Source organism: Coregonus clupeaformis, unplaced genomic scaffold (genome assembly GCF_020615455.1).
Source record: "Coregonus clupeaformis isolate EN_2021a unplaced genomic scaffold, ASM2061545v1 scaf0054, whole genome shotgun sequence".
Classification (NCBI taxonomy): Eukaryota; Metazoa; Chordata; class Actinopteri; order Salmoniformes; family Salmonidae; genus Coregonus; species Coregonus clupeaformis.
Window position 1 is genome coordinate 845,296 of NW_025533509.1, and position 23,356 is coordinate 868,651.

Consider the following 23,356-nt stretch of genomic DNA (forward strand, 5'->3'; position numbering starts at 1 on the left):
GTCTCCCGTCAGGAGAGACTTCAGAGGGACGTCCTCGGCTTTGAGCTCCCCGATCATCAAACAAGGCATCCAAATATCAAATCGATCCAGAGCTCCGCAACCTCATCCCCCTCTGCCGCCCGCCACGACCTATCTTTGAGATGAAAGGGGACGGAAAAGCAAATGAACCCCTCCTATCCCCTCTTACGCCACCAAGAAAAGAGGAATCAAGATGGGCGCCTTGGTGGAAATGGGGATTCTTCAATCGCTTCATTCAATCCCACTCCACCCCTTCATGGAACCCTATACACAGACAGGTCTTCGCTCCCGTACAAAGATAGACAGCTATACCAAAGAGGATGGAATGACAGGTTCAGAGACGCGTTTCACCGAGATTCTTTGGCCGACTCTTCCCTTAAAAGTCCACGGTGCACCAAGCCTGGCTTTGGCTAATTCATCTCTCTGATATTGCAGGAGATCTAAGAGGTGTGAATGAATGCTAAATGGAGTCTCACCGGAGTGTTGCATTTTCTTTGTGTTCCTGTGTGTATAGACCATATTCAGACCACCCAGAAAGTTTTGAGCATTGTAATGGTGTAATGCAATTACATATTGGGGTGCTATTCATGAGTTGGTGATCTCTGTTGGTCTCATGCTACATCTCTAGCCATGCTGGAGAGAGAGACACTTTACAATTTGGCTCATACGAGATAGGCCCTGTAGTGTAAGAGCAGTGAGGATTGGACTGATGGGAACATAGCTACCCCCACTAAGTCTAAAAATGAGACTGATACACAAAGGAAATACTGTACAAGTCCATTCATTTCCAAGAGCCACATAAAAATAGAATTGAATTATAACACGTGCTGTGTTGTGTTAATTTCGTTGTCATTCTGCATCTATTTCAAGTGTAGTATCAGATGAATGAATGGGCTACATGTGTTGGGACTTGGCCTCATGCAGTTTCTTTTCTTTACAATCAAGATTTGAAATATCATGACAAAGAAGACGATTACCATTTCTTAAGAGAGGTGGCTGCAGAGGAATGGTCCGACCGTTATTAGGGACCGTGTTTTAACACGGTCGTTGTTTTGGTTTGCGTTATGTCTCTACAAGCTGTCTCACAAAAGTAACCAATAGGGGCGGAGCTTTTCTTGTGACTGGGTTGATCCTGGAAAGGTTGGCTGAAGTGTTCCCTTGTGTGCATTCCAAATGGCACCCTATTCCCGATTTCATAGTGCACTAATTTTGACCAGTCTTATGGGTATTGTTAAAAAGTAACGCACTATAAAGGGAACAAGGAGTCATTTAGGACGCAGCCCGAGTCATACATGGGTGGAGAATAGCCATTTGTTCCGAGGGGATTACGCCTTTTTAGAATGGCTTTGTTTTCATTCAGATCTGAAGAGTGTGTGTGTGTGTGTGTGTGTGTGTGTGTGTGTGTGTGTGTGTGTGTGTGTGTGTGTGAGAAGCTGAAAATGTGGGGTTTTAATGACTAATTCCAGGCTGAAAAGCAGGTGTTTAGTGTCTCACCGGTTAACCCTTTAAAAACGAGGAGTTGTACCTAAACAACAGCTGGGCTGCTAGTCGGACCTATTGTAGTTCTGTCCATTACTTTATAAAAGACAAAGAATGGTTTGTAACCGGATCCACAATGATTAATGCTTTGGCTTGGTAATGCATGACTGGGCTTATATACATTATATCTTGGCTAGAGAGTAAGAGGAGGAGTAGTATAAAAGCCCCTTATGTAGAAACCTCCTCCACCTTTATCAAAATATAATTTTGTAAAAATTGACTGACTTTAGGTCAGTTTATCCCTTCATATTTCACGACGAAGCTGAAATGACTCACTATAGGTAATCCAATAGCCTGCTGAAGTCTATTACCTGGCTATTAGCTGCCTAGCCAGTGGGAGTAGACGGCTAAGAGGCGTTGGTCTTCAAAAAGCAGAGGTCGCGCTGGAGGTGAAAAGGCCATTGATCATGTGACTGTGGGGTCAGGAAGTTCACATGTGTAAGACCGCCTAGGACACAGGCGTCATGGCTCTGGGGCAGAATGGATCCTCTGAGTTGCTATGGTTAAAACAGGAGCAAAATGCCGGTCAGCAAAACTATTTTTAAAGTAATATTCATTAATATACAATAGGTGTGCATACAACACTTCCCCCCTTTATATGAGTGTGGACATCATATTTCACTGCCTTTTAGATTAATAATATAAATATATTAGCAGACACACCGTTGGCTCACTCTCCTGCTCTGTTGTCATTGAATTAGATCCCCTACCACTGTGCCAAAGTGTTTACCTCCCCCAGGTTTGTGTGTGTGTGTGTGTGTGTGTGTGCGCACAGTGGCTTGGTCAGTGCCTCCCCAGCTCAGCGACTCCCATTCAAATCATTCACCCTGATACTGGCTCCTCTCACTCGGCGTGCCGTTTCAAACCATCCTCGTAAACCCATTCCTCCCCGTTAGCCTGTCGCCATCTGCCTCCCACTGGCTCTCTGCACCCTTCCATGACCCTGGCTAAGCTAGCTACCCTTTTTCCCTCAATGGCTAGTGTTTGTTAGGTAGCATGTCAAAGAGGACTACTAAGACAGTGGTTCCCAACCTGTTACTGCACCACCAACTGAATTCTGCTCTACCCGGGAGTACCTCCCAAATGCCCCCATACGTGCAATTTACTGTGGGCCTGTAGTCTTATGGTTCTTCACCAAGTACCCCCTGTGGATAGGCCAAGTGCCACTTCTGGTTCTAGTACCTCTGGTTGCAGAACCACTGCATGCTAAGGATTTTAGGTTACTGTAGGAGTTCTTATGAAGCTAACATATTGAGGAGGGACTGGCCTGCCTACAGCTCTCAATATCAAAATGTTGGTACTAGTTAGCATGGAGCAAGCTAAGCCTTTGAGAGGGGACTGCTAGCTGACTGTAGCCCCGCTCCCCTCCTCCACAGGTAAGAGCCAGGCACAAAGGCCCCACGCCACTCCGTGAGAAACTCCCCCTCAGCGCTGGGCTCCCAAATCCAAACGGCCCCAGCCATTCATGCCCAGAATACCTGGCTGAGAGCGGAGGGACACTATCTAGGTGTGTGGCAGCCATGATCCTCTTGTTCCTCGGTTTCACAAAGCGTAGCGCATGAGGCTGACTTTCCTCAGCACTTTTCTTCCCCATCATTCTGTGTGTGGTTTTCTCTCCTTCTGTTATTGTGTCGTGAGACTCAGAAACACGATTTTGAAAAACAAACATTAGCTTGTGCTGCGTTTTCATTTATTTGCCTCCTCTAAGGGTCTGGCTGCGTTAGCATTCGTTGTTGTAGATGTGGCCCGGTCGGTTTCTAATGATAAACCATTCAGTGTGTTCATGCAGCAGTGGGGTAGTAGCTAAAAATGGATCGGCGGGGAGAAAAAAAAAGACTTGGCGTTTTTTGATTCAATAACTCTTAAAAATAAGCTGATTTTGGACCCAGGTGCTCAACTTCAGCCTGGCATAGTCAGCTTTACTGATTTTCCGATTCAGACCAGGCGTCTCTAGAGTTAAATTTCTCTCCATTACCTCATTAGAAACCAGTATTTCTGTCATCTTAAGCTGATATTTTAGCCAACTACATGAAAAATTGTACACTAGATTTTGATTTTATAGAGCGAAACAACAGTTTTGTGATTTTAAAAATTGTTGTAGGGGGATCCTAGATGGTCAATCACAATTTTTGTTTGAAATTAGGTGAAGTGGGTGTGTTGGAGAGTTTGTTCTCCCTCTCCCATAAACTCTGCCCAGGACAAATCTGCAGTCAGTCGTGTAGTGACTCACTCATTGTGGGGACTTTTCACTGTCTGCCTGGGCTCGTACATGAGAATTTAAGATTCATTATATATGTAACTAAAAATGTGTGTGTGAGCAAGCTTGCAGGTCTTAGTCAGGCTGGTGGGGGGTAGCCAGGCCTGCTGACAGTGGCACTTCAGTGGAATGTTTGCCCTTTCCTCAGCTCTTTGATGTGACCAGGTCCTGCTGTGATAATGAGGCCTGCACCCACGCCCCATAGTGAACATCCTGCAAGGTGCCCTGGGCTCTGCCAAAACAGCTCGACAACCTTCACCTGGCAGCTCCGACAACCTCCACCCAACTACCAGGCAAGGCACTGAAGAGCTGGTGTTGGCCCAGCATTGGCCCCCATATACACACAAACACCCACAACATCAGCTCAAACCGACTTCCACACAACCACAACACATCCCCCACTGAGCTTCAAAACAGTGACGCATCCCCCCACCACAACCCAAGCGCCTTTCACAGAACTCCAACCACCACTGAGCTTCAGAACGTTAGCCCAGCCCCCAATATAGCTGTAGTGAATCTTTTTAACCCATTGTGGGGACTAGCATTTCTATAGTCCTTTTTGATGTTTCCTATAGAGAGTTCTTATTTATAACTCAGTGCTTCTAATGGCCTAGTTTCCCAAAACACAAAAAGGAAAGAACAGAGTTTCTACTTGAGAAAAATGTTACCTGGGTCTTTTCATCAGAGCGGGCCTATTTCACACACATTATCCCAACTGGCACCTTCATGAGAGGAGAGTGAGCCAGTGTGATTGGTTTGCTTAGGGCCAATACACTTCCAAACCAGAGGGTCAATGGTTTGGGTTATGAAACCCCCATTCAGCCTCCTGTTGAATCCTCAATCTGAAAATAAAGGATGTTAGGTAATACATCCTAATTCATCTGTGTACTATTCAGAGCTTCTGTTGGTGATATGAAAGATGACACTTAGCTGTAAATGAGGCCCCTTTTGTTTGCATATGCAGGCAGGCAGGAGGGCTGTGGGGGAGGAGTGGGTGGGGTGAGCACATAGGGTCTCTACTGTAGAATGTGTTAACATTGGTGTTTGTTTTGCAGGCTGTGTGTTCTTAGGCGTTTCGCCCGTCGTGGCGTCTCGCTGCGCATTAATGTACTGTGTTTGTGTGTGTTCTCCGGTGGCGTTTGTTGTTTAGAGGGTCTTATGATGAGTGACTGGTTCTTCACGTGTTAGATTTCCACTGTATTCAGTCAACATCACCGTAGCATTGAAAATGGGATTTGGTCAATGCAAATAAATGTAAGGGAGAAGTTTAAGCTGAAAATAAAAAAAAGCAGGTGTCAATGTTAATCTAAGGTTGTTCTAAATATGGATGGACACTTCTGAATAACTAGTTCAGGCAGCAACAGGCACAAGCCGGACTATTGGACTGACGCTATGAGATTGAGGACAGGGCAATGGGGGGTTCCAGTTCATGGATGTACATTTTCTCTCGAGGCAGGCTTTGTTTCACTCCTCCATCTCTCTATCCCCCTCGTTAGATTCACTCCTCAAGCTCCCCTCGTACTTCTCATTACCCTGGCGCGTGGCGCTTCCCCTTTCCCTTCCTCCTCCATCCCTACGCTTTAGCGGCCTGGCTTTCTTCTCTTTTGTGGTGGGTTGGGTGCATTCGCCCCCTGGCCTAAAGGCCATCCTGCCAATAAAGCGTTCAATTTTTAACGCTTCACTGAGAGCTGGGCTGGCTGACTGACTTCCTGGGGTTCGAACCCTCTGGGAATGGTAATTGGTTATTTATTTAAACTTCACCGGGTTGGTAGTGTGTTTTTTGGTAGAGAGGTAGTGGAGAGAAAGGGAAGAGTAGCGATCACTTTCTTGTGGCCTATAAACGAGAAACTGGAGGACGTTTTTGGAGGGTGTGTTTGGTCACCTTTGTTGTGCAAAGGTCTGGCATCCCACACACCGCAGAGCCACTGAGAGGAAACACCTGGCCAGACTATGTATGTCTCATAGGAATTAATTTCGCCCACACCCACAGTTCTCTATGTGCCGTCTTTGTGTTCACTGGCTTTGTAAGTAGGCCTGTGCGGAAGTCATCAGTGGCACTGTCTGAGAACAAGTGTTCAAACATGCTGGGAAAACCAGGATCAGGGTTAGTTTTGCTGTCGTCTTAGTTGATTTCCCCGTTTTCTACTTTCAGAATCCTTTTCTCTCAGCTGAGAGAGACTGATGAGAGAATTTCAGTAGAGGCTGAAGTGTCATGTTAGAACTAGTCTACATGAATGCTGCTGTATGTATACACTGTGATTGTCCTCTCTACCAGCATGTCTACACTGCACGGTTTGTCCTCTCTACTGTATGTCTACACTGTGATTATCCTCTACTGTATGTCACACTGTGATTGTCACTCTCTACTGTATGTATACACTGTAATTGTCCTCTCTACTGTATGTCTACACTGTGATTGTCCTCTACTGTATGTCTACACTGTGATTGTCCTCTCTACTGTATGTCTACACTGTGATTGTCCCCTCTCTACTGTATGTCTATGTGATTGTCCTCTCTACTGTATGTATACACTGTGATTGTCCTCTCTACTGTGTATGTATACACTGTGATTATCCTCTCTACTGTATGTGTTCCTGTGATTGTCCTCTCTACTGTATGTCTACACTGGGATTGTCCTCTCTACAATGTCTACACTGTGATTGTCCTCTCTACTGTATGTCTACACTGTGATTGTCCTCTCTACTGTATGTATACACTGTAATTGTCCTCTCTACCTTATGTCTACACTGTGATTGGCTCTCACTGTATCATCTACCTGTAGTTGTCACTCTCTACTGTATGTCTACACTGTGATTGTCCTCTCTGCTGTATGTCTACACTGTGATTGTCCTCTCTGCTGTATGTATACACTGTGATTGTCTCTCTACTGTATGTATACACACTGTGATTGTCCTCTCTACTGTATGTATATACACTGTGATTATCCTCTCTACTGTATGCTTATACACACTGCGTTTGCCCCTCTCTACTGTATATGTATACACTGTGATTGTCCTCTCTACTGTATGTCTACACTGTGATTGTCCTCTCTACTGTATGTCTACACTGTGATTGTCCTCTACTGTATGTCTACACTGTGATTGTCCTCTCTACTGTATGTCTACACTGTGATTGTCCTCTACTGTATGTCTACACTGTGATTGTCCTCTCTACTGTATGTATACATTGATTATCCTCCTCTACTGTATGTCTACACTGTGATTGTCCTCTCTACTGTATGTCTACACTGTGATTGTCCTCTCTACTGTATGTATACACTGTGATTATCCTCTCTACTGTATGTCTACACTGTGATTGTTCTCTAACATGCTAGTATGTTCTGACTGACTCATAGACAGACTGTGTGTGTCATCAAACAGTCCCGCCTGAAACACAGGTCGGCAGGGTCACTGTAGTCAAGCAGGTGTACAGCAATCCAGACATCAGAATAGCAGAAGCGGAATATGAGTGAAAACTCTCAGAGAAGGTAATCGTCAAGCTGACCAAGCACATTAACTTAACGTATGAAGGCGTAAAGGGACCACAGTTGGGGTCAGATGAAACCGGAAGCATCCGGTTTTCAGGCTTTGCCTCTTCTCTGCTTTTCCCCTAAAAAACCGGATGCTTCCGGTTTCATCCTGACCCTGAGAAGTGCCAACACATTAACACATTCTGTTGTGTCTGCAGTTATACCTTTTTATCTCTCTGGTTTCAGTATGTCTGTGTTTTTACAATGGTGTTTGTTCTTCACTGGTCGACCTTGTGGCAGAGGTCACATCTTGCTGCTGTGATGGCACACTGTTGTTTCACCCTGTTATAGATATGGGAGTTTATCAAAATTGGATTTGTTTCTCTCTCTCTCTTCGATCTCTCTCTTCTTTCTCTCTCTCTCTGTGTTCAGGTGTGGCTGTTAAAGGGCCCTGGCTGTATAACAGAACAGCCAGAAACTGAGGAAGGGCTTTTCAGTCGGTTGCTGTATAGGGAATCATGAGGAATCTGCCACTTTAGTCTCTCAAATTACGACTGTTTACAGCCGAACGCCTCACGTGGTTCGGCACACACTTGATTGCTTAGCTCACGGGCACGCTGAGTCCTCATTGCATATAAATTACAGAAGTGAGGCGATTATTATAAGCGTCCCCCTTTTTCGTTTTCCCTCCCCCTCACTCGGCAGGCCGAGGATAATGGAGTGGAGTACAAGGCAAGTGGTGACAGAGAGAAGGAGTTAAAGTTGCAAGCAGGCAGTAAGGGAAGGGGAGAGGTTAGCCAACTGTCGACTGGCGCTAATACATATGCAAAGGAAGGGGTGGAAAATATTAGTGTTAGGCATTAGGAGTTAGCAGTGTGTTAGGATTGATTTAAAATCAGATTTGATGACTTTTGGCTGTTGTATCAGTGACTACTGCAGAGCTGCCTCCTGAACTTGAATTGTTGACTAAAAATGCTAACCTCCGTTGAAGCTACAAAGTTGTTGTTATTTCCACTTTAAAATCTCAGACTTGGTTATCCTTACTGAAAATGTATCAACCTAATGACAATTAAAAATTATAATCCACATAATAATTCACATTTCCTGTTGCTGCAGGATTATTTTTTCTGCTATGAGAAACTGATCAAATTAAGATGGGACATCTGAATACCCATGTAGTATACACGCATGCATTCACAAGCACATACACAAAAATATGGACTTGCGTGCACAAACACACTGATTTGTACCAGCAGAAAGGCTATGCTCCTCCCACAGTGGTACCCATACTAGACCTGACTCTGTGGCCAGGAATACAACCTCCAAATCTAACAGGAGTAGGGTCAGCCAGAAAAAGAACCCGGACTGTATCAAACCCACCCCATCCATACAACTTCACACAAGACACAATTTCTTTACCCAAGCAACACCCCCCATTTTTGACACACACACACACACACACACACACCATGAAGCAGCGCCCCAGGCATTGAGCCTCCCTGTTCTCTTTCAACAAAGCTTGAGCTGAGTTTCTCCTCTTAAACACAGTAGCTCTCTGCCAGCTCAGTTCAACAATAATTTCTACCCCCAAACCCACATCTAAGGCAGCAGAAAAGGAACAGCTAAATATAGTTAACAAATTCTCAAATGAAAGTTTATTTTCAAATCACGTGCCCTCTCTCTCTCTGTCTCTCTCTCTGTCTCTCTATGTCTCTGTGGTAGCGAAATATGAATAGGAAAGAAGACCTAAGCCTATTATTTCTTCCGACAATAAAAGAACTCCAATATGGCATCCGCTGCCTGGTTGACATAATCCATAGCAGGGGATAAGAAGGCGATCAAATCGCGACATTGCATGACCATCCACGGTCGTAATTAAGTGAGCTGTGCAACCACTTTTTAAATCTATTCTTTGTAAACTTGGCATAAAGCAGGAAGTGATTTTAAAGCGTCAAGCAGCCTAGTCCATGAAAAACCACCTGGAGCTATTAAAAGTTTTAAAATGGCAGCTCCTTCAGTGATGCAGGGTTCGAGTAACTTGGTTTCAGGGCAGAAATGCCCCTCCCTTCTCTTTGTGCAAGTCAACTCCCCTAAACTCTCCTTGTACATTTTAACATTGTGACAATTTAACATTTTATTTTGGCGTCTGTATACAGACATCTTGGTGCTGTGATTTAGGTAGAGGATGGTGCTGGCTAGTAGTGGTGCTATGTTTTAGGTAGATGGTGCTGGCTAGTGGCTAGTGAGTGGTGCTATGGTTTAGGTGAGGATGGTGCTTGCTAGTAGTAGTGGTCTATGGTTTAGGTAGAGGATGGTGCTGGCTAGTAGTGGTGCTATGGTTTGAGTAGAGGATGGTAGTGGAGCTATTGTTTAGGTAGAGGATGGTGCTGGCTAGTGGCTAGTAGTGGGGCTATGGTTTAGGTAAGAGGATGGTGCTGGCCCTGGTGGCTAGTGGTGGAACTATGGTTTAAGGTAGAGGATGGTGCTGGCTAGTGGCTAGTAGTGGAGCTATGGTTTAGGTAGAGGTGGTACTATGGTTTAGGTAGGGGGATGTGGTGTTGGCTGGTGGCTATTAGTGGTGCTATGGTTTGGGTAGAGGATGGTGCTGGCTGTAGTGGCTGGTAGTGGGGCTATGGTTTGGGTAGAGGGATGGTGCTGGCTAGTGGCTAGTAGTGGAGCTATGGTTTAGGTAGAGGATGGTGCTGGCTAGTGGCTAGTAGTGGTGTTATGATTTAGGTAGAGGATGGTGCTGGCTCTGGCTATTAGTGGTGCTATGGTTTAGGTAGAGGGGATGGTGCTGGCTAGTGGCTAGTAGTGGTGCTATGGTTTAGGTAGAGGATGGTGCTGGCTAGTGGCTAGTAGTGGTGCTATGATTTAGGTAGAGGATGGTGCTGGCTACTGGCTTGTGGTGATTGCTATCGTTCCACAATTTACATTTTAGTCGTTTTGTAGGCGCTCTTATTCAGGCGACTTACAGGAGCAATTAGGGTTAAGTGCCTTGCTCAAGGGGCTGTTACGTCATTTAGCAGACGCTCTTATCCAGAGCGACTACAAATTAGTGCATTCACCCTATAGCCAGTGGGATAACCACTTTACAGCTATGGTTTAGGTAGAGGATGGTGCTGGCTAGTATTAGTGGTACTATGGTTTAGGTAGAGTATGGTGCTGGCTAGTAGTGGTGCTATAGTTTAGGTAAGAGGATGGTAGTGGAGCTATTGTTTAGGTAGAGGATGGTGCTGGCTAGGTATTAGTGGTACTATGGTTTAGGTAGAGATGGTGCTGGCTAGTAGTAGTGTTATGGTTTAGGTAGAGGATGGTAGTGGAGCTATTCTTTAGGTAGAGGATGGTGCTGGCTAGTAGTAGTGTTACTATGGTTTAGGTAGAGAGTAGTAGTGGAGCTATTGTTTAGGTAGAAGATGGTGCTGGCTAGTAGTAGTGTTATGGTTTAGGTAGAGGATGGTGTACAAGCTGGTAGTAGTGTTATGGTTTAGGTAGAGAGGATGGTAGTGGAGCTATTGTTTAGGTAGAGGGATGCATGTGTGCCTCCTAGATTCAGTAAAAGCTGTGTCGGTCACAGAAGCCCTCAGGTTTCCCCTGGTGGATTTTGCTTTGTATGGGGACGGTACACAATGGAGGCACAGTTTATTAAAGAAGTTGAAGGAAAGTAGGCTGTGACAGCTGCATTTGGGAGAGCACGAGGTCTTCTCCAACATGGTGGAGGCTGGAGCATTCCGCTCCTCGGCTTTCTCAGGTGCCAGAGTCAGTCCAGCAAGCAGGCCGTGTTGTTTTTTCTGCCATGGGATGGAGCTGGAGATATGGAAGTAGGTTTGTCTTTGTACCTGCATCTGACTGCATGCTTATTAAATTGTCTCATTTTATATATATGGTTTAGAATCCTCCCTTCTCTCTCCTCTATCGGAGAAGAGAACCCGAAGACTGGAGAGCTTAAATAAAAATCCTCCATCAGAGTTTCTTATCTCGTTCCCACAGAAGCAAATGGGACCTGAAAGGCGTAATAATTAAGCGAGGGTGAGGATGGTATAATTTTAGCCCCAGCTAGTATAGGCATGTCCTGGCTGATCCAAGGCCCAAATCCAGGCCCTCTATTAGGGAGTCTTCTCAGTCTCATCCTGGTGGGATAAGTGCCATTAAAGCTATTTCCAGCACACAGATTATCCCCCTGAGCCTTTGATTCTGGCTGACCTGGGTTCTCCCTGGGACTTCAGGACTTTAAGGTCAGGTTGGGGACTAATTAGTTGCTATGGTGAGCTAATTTTTGTTTGTTTGAAGTTGGATTGAGAATTATAATTAATTTTTTTGTTGATGCTCACTCTGTTTTCGATCGGAACCCCTTTTTTTGGATGTTTCATCACTGAGTGGTTCTGAAAATGTTGGACTATTTTGAAGCAAGATCCAACATTACGTAAGAGTAGTTAAGCCAAATGCACTTGATATGTTCGATGCTGGAGAGTGTGTGTGTGAGCAAAAGAGAGAGGGCTGGAGACCTGGGAGTCTTGCTGTAACCAGGCTCCGGAATCTGACACTGATGAAGCCCCCTCCCCCTTTTAGTAAAGTGTGCATAGCGCTGAGATCCTTGGCCAGGTGCGGAGCCTTAGCCCCTCCACCCCCACCTACTGCTAAACCCTGGTTAGGACATTTCCCAGATTAGGTAGGAGGAGAGGTGGTGAGTGGTGCCAGTCTCTCTAGGAATCGGTCGGCAACACAGGAAATTTCAGGGGTGGTGGACCTGCACAAATTAGCTGCCCAGTTGTCACCTTAGCATAGATCTTGCTGCAAATAAAGCCAATGAAGTCACCTAGTGCTGTTTATATATATATATTTTATTTATTTATTTAGGGATATCATTTGTTAGCATTTTTTTATATGTTGGGCAAGATTAGGTGTAGTCAAAATGTATAGGATGGGTTGATGGATGACTTTCAGATCAAAGCGTATAGCCTTCTGAAATATCATGCTATACGTTTACCCATCGTTCTTATACACACCAAAATAGATTGACAGTTTTCAGACAAAGCAGTATATCCTTTAGAAATGCTGTTTTGACTGCTTACAAATCAAGCAGATCCAGGGCCAGTGCTTGGTGCTCTGATCGTGAATATTAGATTTAAGCATGGCTAAGCAGTACCATGTGTTCCAGTGCTGTTGGAGCGTGGGAGCGGCTGAGGTCTGGCCAGGGTGGAGGGGGGTTGTGCAGGTCTCTGTGTCAGCCCCAGAGGTGGGAGTGGTAAGGAGGGGGGGTGCTGTGGCCCAGACCACTGCTAGCGTGTTTAACCCTGCCTTTTGGTTCTATCGCAGACGTCTCTAAGAGATCTCTCCTTCTCTCTTTCTTGTTCTCCTCTTTCAATTCAAGGGGCTTTATTAGCATGGGAAACATATGTTATTTCTCTCTCATCCTCCTTCCCTCTTTCCCTATCTTTTCTCTCTATCCACACCCCTCCTCATCCCTCATGTCCCTCCTTCTTCCCTCCTTCCCCCGGCGTGGCTCTGTAATGAACTCCCTCTTATTCACCGACTTGTGTCTGCCTTTGATCTCACCGTTAGAACCTCTGCCAACTCTGCCCTGTGGGGCTCTCTCTTTCACTCTCCCCCTTCTTTCCTTTCCCCTCTGCCCTTAAGCAGGAAATGAGGCAGTACTCACTGACCAAGGCTAAACAAGGATTTTGAGGTGTTGGGAGAGGCTGGAAGGGGAGGACATTCGAGACCTCCCTTGCAAGAAGGTGTTTATTTTTTACTGGCATTAAAGCCCCATGCAGTTTTATTTTATTTTACATATGTCTAATAAATCTGTTTATTTCATGAAAATAACTCCATGCCACCTGAACAAAATATATTTTTTTGTAATAATTTATTTCCCTGAAATGCTCAGTCTGATTGTGTGGGCGTGTTGATACAAATGTAAATATATTTACATACACAACCCTGATTGGCGGATAGGATGGTCTAGACTCCTAGAGCCTACCCCACTTACCCCTTCCAAAGTAGGAGGATACATGCAGTGGGGAGAGCAAGTGCTTTGATACACTGCCGATTTTGCAGGTTTTCCTACTTACAAAGCATGTAGAGGTCTGTATTTTTTATCATAGGTACACTTCAACTTTGTGAGACGGAATCTAAAACAAAAATCCAGAAAATCACATTGTATGATTTTTAAGTAATGAAATTGCATTTTATTGCATGACATAAGTATTTGATACATCAGAAAATAAGAACTTAATATTTGGTACAGAAACCTTTGTTTGCAATTACAGAAATCCTTCGTTTCCTGTAGGTCTTGGCCAGGTTTGCACCCAGCAGGGGTTTGGCCCACTCCTCCATGAACTTCTCCAGATCTTCCAGGTTTCGGGGCTGTCGCTGGGCAATACGGACTTTCAGCTCCCTCCAAAGATTTTCTATTGGTTTCAGTCTGGAGACTGGCTAGAGCACTCAGGATTTGTGAGATGCTCTTTCAGAACCACTCCTTGGTGCCACAGCTGTGTGTTGGTCGTTGTCATGCTGGAAGACCCAGCCATTACATCTTCAATGCTCTTACTGAGGGAAGGAGTTGTTGGCCAAGATCTTGCGATACATAGCGCATGCATCACTTCCTCAATGCGTGCAGTCAGTCTGTGTTCTTGCAGCCATCCCCGAATGATTCCACCTCATACTTTACAGTTGGGGTGGAGCATTCTTTGGTTCCTCCTCCTTCTCTTCTTCCCTCAACCACATGGTGGGTTGACAAGCTCTTATTTTATCCTCTCCAGACCACATTACCTTCTCCCGTTCCTCCTCTGGATCATCCAGATGGTCATTTGTAGGCTTCAGACGGGCCTGTGGACATGCGCTGGTTTGAGCAGGGGGACCTTGTGTGCGCTGCAGGGTTTAATTCATAGACGGCGTAGTGTGTTACTAATGGGTTTCTTTGAGACTGTGGTCCCAGCTCTCTTCAGGTCATTGGCCAGGTCATTGGCCTGTGTAGTTCTTGGGCTGATCCCTCACCTTCCTCATGATCATTGATGCCCCACCGGTGAGATCTTGCATGGAGCCCCAGACCCGAGGGTGATTGATGGTGTGCCCAGGCCTTTTCTTCCATTTTCTAATAATTGTGCCAGTTGTTGCCTTCTCACCAAGCTGCTTGCCTATTGTCCTGTAGCCCATCCCAGCCTTGTGCAGGTCTACAATTTTATCCCTGATGTCATACACAGCTCTCTGGTCTTGGCCATTGTGGAGAGGTTGGAGTCTGTTTGATTGAGTGTGGACAGAGTGTCTTTTATACAGGTAACGAGTTCAAGTAGGTGCAGTTAATACAGGTATTGAGTGGAGAACAGGAAACTTCTTAAAGAGAAAAACTAACAGGTCTGTGGCGCGAATTCTTACTGGTTGGTAAGAGTCAAATACTTATGTCAGGCAGCTGAAATATAGGTGTTGCCCCAAAATCATACAATGTGATTTTGGAGTTTTGTTTTATATTCAGTCTCTTACAGTTTAGTGTACCTATGATAAAAATTACAAGACCTCTACATGCTTTGTAAGTAGGAAAACCTGCCAAAATCGGCAGTGTATCAAATTGTATTCTCCCCACTGTATGCATTGGTGTCAGAATAATCAGATCGTGATGTCATGCTGTGGGCCAAAAACTCCATGCCACCTGAACAGGCTAAATTACAGGTGTTTTTCCTCCCTCAAAATCTCTTACACTAAAGGGGCATTATAATTTTCACAATTTCAGAGTCTTATTTCGACCTCATGGAAATATAATTAAAAACAGGAAAATTGTGACTGCACCTGACTCTTTCATCTTACAGCTCCTTTGTGTGTGTGTGTGTGTGTGTGCTGAAATCCCCAGCAGCCCGTGCCTTTGTCTGTTGAGAGAGGGCCAGGTTGATTCAAGCGCTGGAAAACTCTGGAAATACTAGCTGCTAACTGACTTGAGGAAAGGTAATGTAATGCCTTATCTAATGTGCTTCTCTCTCCCTCCCTCCTCAGTCAATAAGGTTCGGTGGTGCAGCCGTCGCATGGTCCATCCTCTCACCCCTCATCACGTATATTGACAGACACTTCGCCCGGGACCTCAGGACACCACCCCCAGAGTCAACCCCAAACAAGGTAGGCAATGCGCTCCCTCAAATCACTAAACCAGTGGACATCATTAACCATGATAGTCCCACTAAGCACAAACCAGATTGGATGTTTTATCACCCAGAATGCTGTGGTAGACATGCTGGTTAAGTGTGCCTTGAATTCTAAATAAATCACAGACCGTGTCACCAGCAAAGCACCCCACCCGCCATAACACCCCTCCTCCATGCTTCTTTGGTGGTAACTACACATGCAGAGATAATCCGTTCCTCCCACACTGCATCCCCACAAGAGTACGGTTGGAACCAAAATCTCCAATTTGGACTCCATTGCTGCGTGTTTCTTGGCCCAAGCAGGTATCTTCTTATTGGTGTCCTTTAGTAGTGGTTTCTTTGCAGCAATTCAACCATGAAGGCCTGATTCACACAGTCCCCCTCAGAACAGTTGATGGTGAGATATGTCTGTGCCGACTCTGAAACATTTATTTGGGCTGCAATTTCTGGGGCTGAGTAACTCTAATGAACTTATCCTCACAGAGGTATCTGGAGTCTTCCATTCCTGTGGCCGGTCCCTCATGAGAAACAGTTTCATCATAGCGCTTGATGGGTTTTGCAGCTGCACTTGAAGAAACTTTCTAAGTTCTTGATTTCGTATTGACTGACCTTCATGTCTTAAAGTAATGATGGTGTTGTTTCTCTTTTGCTTATTTAGGCTGTTATTCTTTATAATATCAGACGTATTATTTTGCAAAATAGGGCCTATCTTCTGTATACCCCCCTACTTTGTCTAACACAATTGATTGAGCTCCAAACACATTAAGAGGAAATAAATTCCACAAGAACTTTTTGAGGCACACCTGTTAATTGGAAATACATTCCATTTGACTACCTCCTTGAAGCTGGTTGAGAGGATGCCAAAGTGTGCAAAGCTGTCATCAAGGCAAAGGGTAGCTATTTGAAGAATCTCAAATATAACATATTTTGATTTGTTTAACACACTTTGTTGGTTTACTACATGATTCCATATATGTATTTATTTCATAGTTTTGATGTCTTCACTATGATTCTACAATTTAAAAAATAAAATAAAAATAAAAGAAAAACCCTTGAATGAGTAACTAGGTGTTCTAAAACTTTTGACGTGAATGTCTCATGTTTTGAGGGAGCATGCAATTGGCATGCTGACTGCGAGAATGTCCATTAGAGCTGTTGCCCGAAAATTCAATGTTCATTTCTCTACCATAAGTCGCCTCCAACGTCGTTTTAGAGAATTTGGCCAGAACGTCAAGCAGCCTCACAATAGCAGACCACATCGTTCACCCATGGGATAAATGAGACCAATACACCGAGCTGACTGATGAAACTGTAGGTTTGCACAACCAGAAGCGTTGTCAGAAACCGTCTCAGAGAAGCTCATGCAGTTTCGCATTGGAACCAACTGATGGGCAAATGCTCACGCCCGATAGCCCTTCTTACGCTGGAAGTGTGCTCTTCGCGAATGAATCGGTTATGTCTGTATCGGGCAGATGGCAGACTACATGTATGGCGTCGTGTGGGTGAAGCGGTTTGCTGGCGTCAACGTGTGCCCCATGGTAGGCGGTGGGGTTATGGTATGGACAGGCGCAAGCTACGGACAGCAGGACTTACAGTTGCATTTTATCGATAGTAATTTGAATGAACAGAAATACTGTGACAAGATCCTGAGGCCCATTGTGTTGTTCAACATACGCCATCACCTCATGTTTCAGCATGATGAAGCCACATGGCCCCATATACACTTGAGATCTGTTTACACAATTCCTTGAAGCTGAAAATGTCAGTTATTTATGTGTCTGCATACTCACCAGACATATCACCCAAAAGAGCATGTTCAGGACCTTCCTGGTTTGACATGAATGACAGCGTGTTCCAGTTCCTGCCGATATCCAGCAACTTCACACAGCCATTGATGAGGACTGGTCTGGAAACATTCCACGAGCTACAATCAACAGCCTGATCAACTCTATGCAAGAGAGAGGTGTCTGAACATGAGGCAAATGGGAGTCACACCAGATACTGACTAGTTTTCTGATCCATGACCCTACTTTTTTTTTAATGGTATCTGTGACCAACAAATGCATATCTGTATTCCCAGTCATGTGAAATCCATAGATTAGAGACCTAATGAATTTATTCAATTGACTGATTTTATAAATGAACTGTAAATCAGTAAAATCTTTGAAATTGTTGCATATTGCACATTTTTATATTTTTGTTCTGTGTATTAAAGATATTCACATCACACTGTATTCCATCACTACCCATCTCCACAAAGAGGCATGAAGCCAAAGCTATTCCTCTGAGGAAATGTAACATAAGTTCACCCAACCACCACCACAAGGTGGTTAGGTGGCGATCTGTCAGAGAAAGAAAACTAGAACACATTCCTCCACACATTTTCATCTCCCACCTACCTGCATAAAACGAGCCAGCTCCTCAGACAAAACCCAGAGGCAATCAGCTTTACACACTTTTCTGAAAACCTCTTTCTCTCTTGTTACCACTCACTCATTCGTCACTATATCTGACACTCTTTCTCTAACTCTCTCTTTCTGTCTGTCTGGGTAAAAACGTCAAGGTAAAGTCCTGACAGGCGCTATAACACAAAGGCAGTTGAGGCCCAGGCACGGTCAGGGTGAGACTTTGGCAGGGTTCATAGGCCTTGTACTGGTCACAGCCCCGGCCCTCCATATACGCTCCCCTCCCCTCTTCTCCTCCCCCTCTTCCTTCCCGGCTGCAACATAACAGGCCCCCTCCTCCACTTAAAAGCAGAGACGGACCAGACAGGATGCGATGTGTGATGACGAGGCAGTTGAGTAAATAATCCAATATGGATTAGTTGAATAAATAATTCAATAATCCAATATAACCAATATGGCCACCGTACACCAGATCCATCCAGACATCATAGTGATCTTATGTACCTGTAACAGCAGGACAACGGAATAGGATTTAGTGGGAACTCACATTTGAAACCTACATTTTATCCAGAAAGTCATTCACTTTCCTTGTAGCTACAGGATTTCTTTACAATAATGCTTTTCAGAGTGCTCCCGTTTTATTTTGGTCTCACTTTACAGTCCTCATACATTTTGGTGTGAGTAATTTGGAGGATTAGTATGAGGTTGATGATAAACATAGCAGAATGGAGTTATATGAAGAAACCGCTGGAGAGATCTGAGTTTTAAATCTGATACACACACTCCCATAGCCTGGACTGGTCCATGTAGAGAGAATCTGCTAGATCAATTGGCTATAAATTAAGTCCTGGCATTTCCAGACCTAGATACCAGCAAAAAGAGCTAAAGATATCTTAGGAAAAGAGGGCAGTCTCTATCCATCTCTCTTTCTCTCTCACTCTTTCTATCAAACTTTTGCCCTATTCATTCTGTGTCTCTGTTATTTTTATATATATATATATATATTATTTTTTTTTCATCAGCCACTCTTTTCGCTACCTCCATGGCGGGATCAGGACTTCCCAGTCTTCTCATTAATCATTTTAAAAAATCATGGATGTTCTCATTGTGGGCCCTAATAAGCTCTTATGTACCGGGCCGTGCTTGCTTGGTCAGTCGAACTCAGAGCCCTTTGAACATGCAGATTTCAGACTTCATTGATTTACAATGAAACAATGAAACAACAAAATATAATATTTTAATATGAGATCATATATTGGAATACAAGGTATGTCTAGATTTGGATAAGGAGTATGAAAATGTTTGAGGTAGTGTTTTCTGAGAAGCAAGGCTAGGAGGGTAAAATGGTGTGAAGCGTGTTGACGTGAGCGGTAATTAAACACCTTTTGGGTGCTTTGAGCTGGTGTTAACACTGAGCTTCCCTTCCCTCCGTCTCCATCTCTCTTCCTTCCCTCCCCCAACTTTCTATCCTTCCTGCTTTCCCTCCACCCTTTGCTCCTTACATCTCCCATTCCTCTCTCCACTCTACCCTTGCTTCCTTCCTCCCTTTCCTCCTTCCTCCCTAGTGCCCTACAGAGCACCCTGAGACTGGGGTGGTGAATAAGTGGGCTTGGGGTGCTGGAATTCAGCGTTGCTACAGTGGCTTTGGAATAAGCCTCCTCTCTCTGACCCTCTGGGAGTTCCAGACCCTTTAGACTGCAGCCTGAGAAGAAAGAGGGAGGGATGGAGAGAAGGGTGAGGGAGAAAAACCTCAGTTCGCTCTGGGATTAAGGAGATAATTATTAATCCTAGAAGCACTTGCACTGTGTCTGTCTCTCTCTCTTCTGTCTCTGTCTCTCTTCTGTCTCTCTCCTGTGTCTGTTCCTCTGTGTCTGTCTCTCTTCTGTCTCTGTCTCTCTTCATCTCTGTCTCTCTCCTCTGTGTCTGTCTCGCTCTGTCTCTGTGTGTGTGTGTGTGTGTGTGTATGTCACTGGGGGGCCTTCTACGAGCCTACACATGCCCACCTTCAATATAGCTCCCAGTCTGACATATCCATTTACTAGGGACCTTCATTTCCTTACCCTCCCTCCCCTCTCTCCGTCCCTCCATTCCAGTTTAACTACTTAACCTCCACAACAAGCGGAGGAGGCACAGAATTCATGACCTTGAAGCCCAAAAGGCCTAGCGTTGATGAAGAGCGGGAAGGCTTAGCTGTGTTGAGGAGCCAGTGACAGTACAGAGCCCCAGTGAATGCTGTCTGCAGGGGCTGATTACAAGAAGCACACAGAGACGGGCCTTTTTGAACACTGATCGCTTCTAGAGACGGACTGGGACTACATGAGGGCAAATGTGAACCTTTCTGTGTCTGTTATTATTTTAATAATGCTTTTACACTTGGCACACCCACACACACATTACAGTTCATACACTGAATTCCAGCACCGCATGGCACGAATGTCCTTGTCATATCAGTGACATGCAGGATCAAGCCATTCAAAGATGCTGGAATATCATTGGGTGGTTACCCTTCATTCTGATTATATTATATGTTCTTGCAAATAATATACAGTATCAACAATATGGTAAAAACACTCTATGGAACAACGTTTCAGCAACGTGTTATCTTCATGGTCAGGTCATTGAATGCATGTTCTGTTCCTTCTCATACAGGACAGTACCCTCATCCTGTCTCTCTACAGGTATGCCGCGCCATCACCCGGGCGGACGCGGCCAACTTCTACCCCTCTCCCCCTGGAGGAGTGGGACAGATCACGCACCTGGGATGAAATACGTTTAGGATGACACACACACAACCACCCATTCAGCAAGTGAGGTGAGACAAACTTTACTATACAGTACTGTTTATGTGGATCCATTGAGAAGGATGATCCACCACAGACGAACAGGGCCACTGGGAGGAAATCCCAGGCCCTGGACTGCTCTCTCATTAGGGCTGTGAACCACACTGGTTCTCCCTGGCTGCCCAGCACATGTCAAACAGGCCAGTACATCAGAACACCCCATATGTACTCTCGCATATTCATCTGTCTATTTAGCTGCTCAAAAGGCGCCACTGTGTCAGCGGCTTCCTCTGAGCTGCACTATGTCCAGTAGCTCGTATGAGGAGCCTCACTCTGGATCTCTCTTTCCTTCTCATTTATCTTCCTCGCTCTCCCGCTCTCTCCCCTTCTCTAGTTGGTATTTGTCAGGACAGTGTTAGGCATAGACAGGAGGCTTTGGGCCAGATGATTTCCTCAAACCTCCTCTCTCCTGTATTTTCGTTGAATATCTTTTTAACTCTTATTTCACCTAGTGTTAGTATGTTGGGGGAGAGAGAGGGTGAGGTTCTAAAAGTTAATGCATGGGTTCTTGTTCAGGTTCTCACACCACATGGTCCCGAGGTCCCCCAGGCCTCACGCAGGGACCCCACCCGTGCATCGTCAACCCCCCAGGTCAAACACGAGCCCCAAACCGGCCAGCGACCTGGTGCATGTGAGTCCCCAAACAGTAGCCCTTTCTGGGTCCGCTTCCCACTGAGCCAGCCGTGAGTAGAGTGTAGATCAAGCAGAAACCTCACGCCTCCTCTCCCCTGTTACACTGAAAACACAGATTCCTGCAAAACACACCCTCACTATTCTACTCCTCCTCTATGGTAACCTTTTTTGTACATTCAGGATTCAGGATACTTCCAGTGTTGGTGACTCAACCACATGTCCCAACAGCGCAGCAGTCCAACCTTCCTCCCTCCTATCACCTTGATGTGAGTAGATAAGCAACAAGAAAGACCTCACAGAGCTGATAAGGAGCCCCACCACGCATCATTGCTTCATCACAACCCATACCAACAGACACACACACACAGAGCGCACACAGACAGAGCACACACCACACACAGACACACATCAAGGTCCCTGTGACCATGCTGGGGCTATAAGCGGTTCAACCCAGTGTGTGTGTGCTGAGAAAAGACTAGTTGCCATTACTGGTGAAATGTCGCTCTCTCAGCGAGCGCCAAGACTGGGTGACTGTACATGATTAAAGACTCCTGGCGATGTGTTTAGCCCCTTGCATAGCATACGCACCCTCGCTCCCAATTGGCTGAGGCGAAAAGAGACCCTGCGCCGTTTGTTCTCACACTCCAGGAGGCCCAGTTTCTCCTTGCAACCCTCTTTTTCTTTTTATCGCCCCGTTCCACCTCCTCCTTCTTTACCTCGCTCCTTGTTCTTTTCTCGGTGTTTTGCCAGGAAGCCTCAGCACAGGACCAGAAGAAGGAGCAGGAGCCCAAAGAGACCCCACATCAGAAGCCGCTGAACGCCTTCCATGCTGTACATGAAGGAGATGAGGGACAGCATTAAGTGGCAGAGTGCACGCTCAAGGAGAGCGCCGCCATCAACCAGATCGATCCTGGGACGGAGAAGTGCGTATGGTGAAGGAGAACGCCGTTCAAGCACCCCACCTGGTGGAAGGCAGTTAACCACCCCCTGGTCTAAAACCTTTAGTGTGATGGTGATGGCCAGGGTGGTGTGCAGGGGAATGACTGAAAGCCTCATTTTAGGTTCTTCTGTAAACCAAAACCACCTGAGAGCATCTCTCACGTTCAGCTAGAGGGCTTCCAGATCATAGAAATTGAATCCATGGTGAGTCTCCCCATTACCGTCATGGAGAGTGTAATGATGTGGTGTAATAATGTTATATGATGTACTGTTTTATCTTTTGTTTTATATATAATGTAAGTGCCTTAATGTTTGGACCCCAGGAAGAGTAGCTGCAGCCTTGACAACAGCTAATGGGAGTCCCTAATAAATACATATACAAATGATGGCATAATGGGTTTGACTGGTTAGAGTTCCCAAGCCCTTTCTATGATTCTTTTTCTATGTTTGAGATCTTCCTTCAACTCTTCTACATCAAGGTCCTTCCAAGGGACTAATCATGATGACCATCTCTTTGTCGAACCTGTTACTTTCCCTCATCAGACGGATCCACTTTCTGCCTGACTGACTAGCAGACGTTTTAACCAAATTGACTTTTTATAAACTTGCCGTGAATAATAATAGTGGTTTGGAAATGACAATGTGTTCCTTTTTGAGAATTGGGGTAGGAAGAAAGAAACTGAGTAGAAGAAAGACCGCTAGTTTATGTTTAAAACCTTAACACAAAGCCTTTTTGGTTGGGGCAGCCAGCCACAGCAAAACTCCGTTTACTGACTTGCTTTGTTCAATAATTGCCGCTGACATAGTTTTGAAACAAAAGCGCCTAAATTGGAACCAGTGTTTTGATATGAAATCAAAGTATTTTTTTTTCTCTCTTGTCCATATATTAATCTCTTCATCATAATTCGCCCCTTTTTTTTTTTTTTTTTTAATTGACTGTGTGCTATTTGTACCTTTTTCCTCTCCTTGTTTTGTAACCTCCCTCCCGTGCTGAAACAGTGGCATGCTTTATCGAGAGCAAGCTAAGTATTACGGGTAGCCATGAGAGCAGCAGCTCCATGCCAGCTCTACCCAGGCTGGTCTGCCAGAGATAATTATGTAAGTATCATACGGAAACAGATTGGCAG

At 45.1% G+C, this 23,356-nt stretch overlaps 1 pseudogene; it reads left to right on the forward strand.

The window, feature by feature from the left end:
• Window positions 1-22,226, forward strand: part of LOC123483263 — a 34,951-nt pseudogene extending 12,725 nt beyond the window's left edge.
• The last annotated feature ends 1,130 nt before the right edge of the window (window positions 22,227-23,356 follow it).